Here is an 8,861-nt window from a genome sequence, read left to right on the forward strand (position 1 = left end):
TTTTGTATGCTCTTTTTAGTTTTGGGGTATCTACAGTTATGTCTACGTTCTTATTCCCCATCTTTTTTTTCCTTGTTCTTTCTCTGTGCGTCTTTGTCTCTCAGCCTGTCTGTCACTGATCATTTTGGACAAAGGTCTGTTCTTTTTTCTGTTCTGTCAAAGACAAAGATCATTCTATCGTATTTTTGTATTTCTTTCTTTTATCCATATAATTGTGTATGAAGTGATCCAAATGACAGCAAATGGCTGAAGCAGTTGTTGCAAAGAGAAATGAGCTGAGAAAAGCAGGTGCCTATGGAAGTATGGTTTCCTGTGACGCGTGTCGTGTCAGCTGTTGACTTAGAAAAGGGAGGCCACCAGAACGAGCTGGAATCTTGGACAGGGTAAGTAAGGAAGGACGAGGCAGGTTGTTCTGAGTGCTGATGGCAACCATGAGATGAATGAGGAGAATTGCAAAACCTCTCCGGAATCTGCCCTCAGCTGCCCAAGAAGGACTCTGTCCTTTCATCATTGATTTGTTCTCTCTTTTTCCTTATAAAGGTCAAATTTTTATTAAAACGAACAGCATCCAACTAACACTAACATTCGTTAGAATTTTAGTTCCTGTTAAATTTGGTGGAATAGAAGAATGTTATCACTTGAAAAGCAGTTTTAAACTTCCAGTAATCATTAGCAGTTCAGAATTGTGGGTGGCACACTTCTCTTAGCGGAGTTAATAAGCAAACTTTCTCTGGCACTATTTAACATTAGCTGCAGTTTGGACTTTACTTCCAAGCTTGCAGGGGATCACACAGCCCCCATGTAAGCCAAGTCTGGGCAGCAACACAACTAAAGCTGAACTTTTTATATGTATAAGGACTTATATATAAAACATGTATATATATATTTATACTTACATACACACGTACGCATACACACACATATAAATGTTTTATATGTATGAGATTATAAATATATAAATACATTTATTTAGGAACTGAGAATGACTCCCAACTAATAACTAGCAAGGAAAAATATATACATATATATTTTTATATCTATTTATAAATGAATGAGCACAGAAGAGGACCTTGAGCTCCAGACAAGATGCACTTGGAGCCCTGCCTCAATCTTGATTTTGGTTTTGGGGGGCCTTGAGCAGAGAATCCAGCCATGGAATTTCTGGACTATAGAAATAACTACGAATTCATTTACTGTTAAATCCAGAGGAAACTGAAGCTTTGGATAACTTTCTTATCCAAGGTCACCAGGAAGGTCTCTTTAGTCCTAGCCTAGCCTCCCTTCCATTCTTCCGTGAACTTATTTTATTACAATTAATAGAAGTTAGGTGAATATATGTATAACTGGCATTCAACTAGTTATTACTAATATAAGCATTCCAAAGGATACTTCCTGCTAATGGAAATGTGTGTATCTAGAGTGAATATCAGAAAGAAGAAGAAAAAGTTGGAGCAAATTGTAGAATGTTGACAGAAATCTGGCCATTTGTATGATGTGTTAGTTGAATTAGAAAATTTACAGGAATTATCTTTATATTGCTTAAATGCAGAGATGATTTGTTTACTCACTAATATCTATCATTAAGGTATCTTAATATTTTTGACAGGATGAGCACTTAAGGATTTTTCCCCATCTCTTTGCTTTTTAGAGATTTTAGTTTTAATACACAGGAAGACGCTCAGGAAATCCTTTTTTCTGGTTTTGGATTCATGTAAAGAAAAAAAAGGCATCAAATGCAGATCTTTGCATCATTCAGTAGTTGTTTATGTGACTAACAGCTGTTTCTCCTGATTCTTAGTGATGTTCAGTTACAAATTAGACCCACCATTTCATAGAGTCCCTTTGATTTTAAAATTGTGAAGAATGAAAAGCAAGTGTTCTTTAAAAACGAAATTAAGTATTTTAGGCAATACATATATTAAATGTTTGGAAATTAAAACTCTCCTGAATTTTTAAACTCTCTAGAATTGGCAAAATACTCAGTTACATTATGAAATACAGCTCTGTTTTGGAGCTTGCAAAGTGCTTTTGTAGCGGGTAACTACCGCAGAGGACAATATCCATCTTTACTATTGGTGCTGTTAGCATATTTAATGAAGTAATTCCATTCCTCTGCTCACAAATGCTCATGCATGGAGGCTCTTTTAATGAAACAGCTTATCATCTGGTGTCTAGCACATTCTTTCAGATTTGGGCATATCATTTTGATCCTTGCTAAATACTATTAATTTAAAAAGGTACTCACGTGCTATATTTTCTTGGCAAACCACACAGCTTTTCACAAAAATTTTCAGCAAATGAATTCTCTAAGTCTCCTTATTGAAAAGCATTATCTTCCTGGGTTATGGAACATTGTGTTAATGTTATGCAACAAATTGTGCAAACTAGTTAAGCAAAATAAAGGAAATGCTGTTATATTCACATGATTATGCTGTTTAAGTGATATGATTAGGATGCCATGTTTTTCACTTTGTTTTCCGTTCCCTATTTTTTTGAGTATTCAGGTCATCAGGGTTCAATGAAGACTTAGTAACCATTAAACCCCGTGGGAGCTCAGTTATCACTCAATAAGAATTCCTTCTTAGGCCTTGTTCCTGGTTTACTGCTGAGCACTGCATGTGATACCTCTCCAAGGCTTCTACCTTCTGTCCACTCTCACATTCCATGTTTATATTGAAGAGCATCTGTCTGCCTATCCTTACATCTATTGTAGAATTCTAAGATAGCCTCCACAATTCCTGGCCCCTGGTGTACACACATCTTCTCCGGTTATTAAATCATACACTAATCTAGGGATTGCAGATGTGAGGAAGGTCTCAAGTCAGTTGCCTATCAAGATAGGAAGATGATCTGGGTATGCCTGATCTCATCACATGAGCACTTTAAATCTGAATCTAGAGCCCAAGACGGTTGAGTCAGAGATTGGAAGCATAGAAGGCTTTGTTGAGACGCTGCTGAGTGGAAGATGGTGAGGGCCACAGGATGAGGTTTCTGGGCAGCCTTTAGCAGTGGAGAGTGGCTCCCAGCTGACAGCCAGCAAAGAAACTGGGTCCTCAGTCCTATAACCACAAAGAACTGAATTCTGCCAACAATCTGAAAGACCTTAGAAGAGGACCTTGAGCTCCAGAGATGAACTATGAGCCCTGCCAAGATCTTGGTTTTGGCTTTGGAAGGCCTACAGTAGACACCCCAGTCATGCCATTTCTGGACTAAGAAAAAAAGATGAGCCAGTATATGGGTGTTATAAGCCACTAAGTCTATGATAGGATGCTATGCAGCAGTAGGTAATCTAAAACACTGATTTAGAACCCAGCCAACCTTAGTTGCCTTAGAGTCCCAAAGCCTTTGTTTTTCTTGCCCCCATCTTTTTCTTATTTAAACCAAAAACAAATAAGCAGAAATTAACTCTTTTCTTTGACCTATCCATTGAGGACATGAGGCCAGTACCAATGTATTGAATCTGTTCTCGTGGGTTTTATGTTGAATGGCAAAGTGCTTTTGTTTTATCATCAGAAAGATTTCCCTTGAGACTATTGTTAGCACCTGTTACTTTACCCTCCATTCTGTAGTTCTTCATGTCTGATTCAGAGGAAGATTATTTGCAAGGATGGCCACAAGAATCCTTCCTCTCCTACTACCGCATGCAGGCCCTTTTGCAACATGACTGCTGCTTCTATCATCAAGGGGGGTCTCTTTCCCCAAACCTTGGATTTGGGCTGACCTTGTGACATTTTTAATGACAGAGTGCAGCAGAATTCTATCATTCTGCTATACCTGTGGGGCCAGAGCTCCAGGGGCCTGACCACTTCCTCTTTCAACCTCCTGGACCGGGCTGCTATGTGAAGAAGTCCCGGCTAGCCCGCTGAGAGGTCATGGAAAGGGATCTGAGATGCCTGAGCTGACAGCTGCAGTCAACTTCTATACTTTGAGGCCACCCAGGGCAAGCCAGCCTCTGGTCAACCTCCCAGTTGACTGCAAACGCGTGACGGAGCCAAGCTAATGCCACATGGGCAGAAATAAGATCTCCCAGCTGAGTATGTCCAAATTGCCAACGCACAGTATTGCGAGCAAGTCATGTGTTCTTATTTTAAGCCACTAAAGTTTTGAGGCAATGTGTTACACAGCAATCGATAATTGACCCAGAATCAGAGGGCATGGCTTAAAAATAGGATTTTAAAATTAATATTTTATTTCTTTTTGAATGGATGAGGATTCGAATGTCCACGTACACAGTGCAAAATTTAAGATACAAAAGAGTGTACATGTCAAAACAAATTTCCCTCCTCTAAGGTATTAAGTTTTTCTCATCTCTGGAGCTCTTCAGCGTGGCAGTTAGGGTGTAAAGTAACAATGTCAAGATTATGCATGAGAAGAATGACGAAAGGAGAAGATATAAAAGCAACACGTCTTATTCCAAGTTGATTTGCTTTGTACCATTTTATACCCCCAAATATTCATTTCTGCTTTCTTCAATTTTCCGTAGGGATGAATTTACAAGGTCTCCAGATGTTAAAGCAAAAGGATGAGGTCATAGCAGAGTGTATGGGTGACCCTGTGGGTCGCTGCTGTGAAATGGAAAATTACTATGTATGTTTTCCGGTAATGCGAGATCAGAGAATCTATCACCAGTGATGGGTTAAATGACTCAGAAACCATTCAGAGGAGTGTTCCCTTTGTATTGTAAGGGAATCAGTATTTGTATTGAAAGCCAATCAGTAAAGACCCTCTAAGCCACCTGATAAACTGTGTCAGCCCTGGAACAAAATCTTAAATACAGCCCAGCAGGCTATGTAGGCCACTAGTTCCCCTGACTTTTTCCAGAGACCTGTCTGCATTCAGAACATAAAATCTACAGTACATCAGACTTGAGCTAAGGGTCTGGTATTGCCTGGTGTAACCCTGGGAAGTACCAGGCGTATTCATTCAACAAACATCTATCACACACAGTGTGCTATGTTGCAGACACTGTGGTGGATGGTGTGGATACAAACGGAAATATCACCATAGCTCATAACCTTCAAGTTCCTATTTCCTGGGATCCACCCACAGTGGCTCCAAGCGTCCCAAACCAAATTGGGTACTTAATCTTACCTGTATTAGAATCCCACTGAGATTCCCTAGGGATAAGAAATATTCAGCCCAAAAGAGCAGATTTAATATATTGCTACTGGCCTCCTGTCTTTTGTTTGAATTAATAAATTCAAAGTAAATATTTGCTCTTGTTTTTGGTTAAGAATTATGGTACCTGGTGCAAAAGGTAGCATCGTGACTTTGAGCCTGTAGGCATTTATACCCCAGAGTATGTAACGAGCCTTTGTTTCCATTTCTCTCACAGGGTAGGGCAAAGACCGTGGTCACTTCTCACATTGAGACACTCTGCACATGGCCTTGTATCATAGATGTTCGTCCAGGCTACTTTGTATGGAGAAGTCAGGCTCACTGCTGAGTTGAGGTTTACCAAGGTTAGAATCTAGAATCCAATGCATGCTGCTCCTGTTCATCTGATGGAGCTGCCATAACAGAATACCCCAGACTGAGTGGCTTAAACAAGATGTTTTGTTTTTCCATAGTTCTGAAGGCTGGAAGTCCAAGATCAGGATGGCAGCAGGGCTGGTTTCTGGTGAGGCCTCTCTTTCTGGCTTGTAATTGGCTGCCTTCTCATCGTGTCTTCATGTGGCCTCTTCTCTGTGTTTGGGCAGAGAAAGGGCGAGTGGGGAAAGGGACAGTGGGGAAGGAGAGAGGGAGAGACAAGGAAGGAGGTATTTGGTGTCTCTTCCTCTTTATACAAGGCCACCAGACCTATGAGTTTACGTCACACCCTATGACCTCATTTAACCTTAATCACTTCCCTTTAGGTCCTGTCTGCAGATACAGTCACATTTGGGGTTAGGGCTTCAACATGTGAATTATGGGGGTACATGGTACACAGTTTAGTCCAGAACACTTCTCATATGCCAGACATTACATTAGGCAAGTGCATATAAAGATATGTATATATGTCAAGCACAAACTCTGGGCTCACAGAGGCACATATTTATGATATAGGGCAATTATCACAATGCCATGCCAGGTATGGGAGGGGCAGAAAAGATCCATTTAGTGTGAGCAGGTCAGGAAAGACTTTCCAGAGAAGGCTGATTCTCAGAGAGGGGAGGAGCTCTTGGGGATTGGTGAAGGTCTGGTAGGCAGAGGGGAAGCCATGGCAGAGCAAAATAAGGCCCTGTGTTCATTATTTCACCCAGTCTTCATCACAGAGAGTAGGGCCACTTAGCAAATATGGCACTCTGGCTGAGCGGAGTCTTGGGTGTTTGCTGGCGAGCTTGGACTTGGTCATGTAGCAGGAAGAGGCATCCATTGACGTGTTTCAAGCAGAGGAGGAAACTGAGCAACTGGCACCTGGAAAGTCGAGAGGAAAAGCATGTGTTAGATCAGAGGCGGGGGCCACTTAGGAACCCCCTGCCACCATATTGTAACAGAGCCCAAAGGTAAAAGTGGCAATGCCAGCGGAGGGGAGGGACGTAGCCAGGAACTGTGCACATTGCATGGGCGTTGGAGTTGATGCGAACGTGGGGAGGGAGGGAGACAGTTTAGGCTGGATCCTAGGTTCTGGTTCGGTGACTGGTGTTGCCATTGTCAAGAACTGAAACACAACTCAAGGACAGGAACCACAGGAAACACCATGCATAAAGTTCCTGCAGTTCAGCTTCCTGAGCTGGGAAGGAGCTTTTTTTTTTTTCTTTTTTGGAGACAGAGTCTCACTCTGTCGCCCAGGCTGGAGTGCTGTGACGCCATCTTGGCTCACTGAAACCTCCGCCTCCCGGGTTCAAGCCATTCTCCCTACTCAGCCTCCCGAGTAGCTGAGATTACAGGCTTGCGCAACCACGCCCAGCTAATTTTTGTATTTTCAGTAGAGACAGGGTTTCACCATGTTGGCCAGGATGCTCTCAATCTCTTGACCTTGTGATCCACCCGCCTCAGCCTCCCAAAGTGCTGGGATTACAGCGTGAGCCACCACGTCCGGCTGGGAGGGAGCTTCTTTAAGTTCTCTGGCTGTGATTCCACCCCTCAGTGGGCTCCAGGGACCCAGGGATGGCCAGGCCCTGGGGGTTATGGCTTAGAGCATGGCATGTGATAGGTATCTTTAGAATAAGTAATTTGTTTACCAAAATCCTTAACTGATGTAACTTTTCTGTATGACTATGACCCAAACTGTCTTAGTCAGAAAAATTTCCCAATAAATAAGCTCTTAGTCATCTGTTGCCAAGACAGTTAAAAAACTTCTCATCTAAAATCCACAAACCTGTTGTCCCTTTTGCTACACTGAAACAGGCACTGCCGGAGTCCCTGGTTTTGTACCTGCTGTGATTCAAGTACAGGTAGATGGTAATCTCAGAGACTTAGGGCTGGCCAGAGAAGCTCTAGTAAGAGAGCTGAAGAAAAGGAGATCAGAGGGCAAAGGAGAGGCAGAATAAGCCCTTTCTTTTTTTGCATATTTAAATCTCCAATTACCCTTTGATGAAGGGAGGGGAGGAAAATGGGTGAATCCCCAGGTCAGTGGGTTTTGGGCCCTGGCTTGACCGTAAATTTGTGCAATTACAGCAAATGTCTCTTTTTCCTCCCTGATTCTGTCTGCGTTTTCTTCCAAGAGGAATCGGCAGGATTTCTGTGGCGACGGCCTCTGAGCAGCGCAGGCTTGCGGGGGACAGGAGCCGGGACACCCGGGAGCCAGACGCTCTTGGGTACTTGTGTGTGTGAGAATGGGGGGGGGGGCGGACAGAGAGAGAGAGCATGAGACGGGGGAGAGAGAAAGAATGAAAGAAAATGAGAGAATGAGGGAGAGAGAGTGAAAAAGACTGGGAGAGAGAGAACGAGAGAGAAAGCGATTAAGGGGGAGAGAAAGAGGTAAGAAGGGAGAATATGAGAGCGAGAGGGAGGGGGGAGGGAGAGAGAGAGAGGGAACGAGGAGGGAGAAGAGAGGGCAGCGAGCGCGCCGGCGCTTTGTGGCTGTGACCCGCGCGGCCTCCTTCCCACTTTCGCGGTCGTCCTGGGCCGCCGCGCTTCCCCTCCAGCTCTAGCCGCCCTGCGTCCCGGAGGCCGAGCGAGCGCTGGAGCCCGGCTGGCGCCCCTCCCGGCCCGGATGCCCGACCGCTGGCGGTCTCCGCCCGGCGCGCGCGAGCCGGGGCAGGAAGGCGGGGGAGGGGCGTGTCGGGGGCGTGGCCTCAATGTCCCCGCCCTTCCAGTCCCGCCCCGCCCCGCCCCGCCCCGCCACTTAATTCGGACGCACGGGGCCGCGGGGAGCAAGAGCCGCCCAGAGCCGGACGGGCTTGTGGGCTGGGCCGCCGCAGCCGCTTGAGCCGCCCTCGCGCCGCCTCGGGCCGCCGCCGAGCAGTCGGGTCTCTGGGCGCCGCCGCGGGCGCCCGGAGCGAGCCGGGAGGGAGCCGCGCGCCTTTGTGCGCGCCGAGGTAGGTTCGCCGCCTCCCGCACTTACTTTGCACACAAAGAAGAGGGGCGCGGGGAGGCGGGCGGCGGCCCGGCCCGACCCCGGCCCCGGGGACCCTCTCGGCAGGCGGCTGGGCGGGCGGGGGTCCCCGTGCGCGAGAGGGCGGGGGGCGTGCGGGGACTGCTGGTCACCCCGCGTGGCGCCCAGGAGGTGCCGGGGCGCAGGGCCGGCGTGCGGCGGGGACGGGCGAGGGGCGCCGGGGAGGCGGGGGCCGCTGCTGGGAAGGGGCCCGGCGGCCGGCCGGCTCATTGTTGCCTCCTCCGCGCTGCCGCGGGGTGCGCTGCCCGACCGGGTGCGCCAGATGCCCGCCCTCGGCGCCCCTTGCCCCGCGCCGCCCGGCGTGGACCGGGTCGCGCCCCGA

At 46.4% G+C, this 8,861-nt stretch overlaps 1 protein-coding gene across 1 annotated transcript in view; it reads left to right on the plus strand.

The window, feature by feature from the left end:
- Positions 1–8,305: 8,305 nt before the first annotated feature.
- Positions 8,306–8,861, plus strand: part of FAM107B (family with sequence similarity 107 member B) — an 82,883-nt gene continuing 82,327 nt past the window's right edge. Inside the window, exon 1 of the mRNA XM_032244018.1 lies at positions 8,306–8,462. The gene's annotated coding sequence lies outside the window, so the exon portion shown is untranslated. The remainder of the gene's footprint in view (positions 8,463–8,861) is intronic.

This window comes from Sapajus apella, unplaced genomic scaffold (assembly GCF_009761245.1).
Source record: "Sapajus apella isolate SASKATOON/1434 unplaced genomic scaffold, GSC_monkey_1.0 scaffold53, whole genome shotgun sequence".
Taxonomy (NCBI): domain Eukaryota; kingdom Metazoa; phylum Chordata; class Mammalia; order Primates; family Cebidae; genus Sapajus; species Sapajus apella.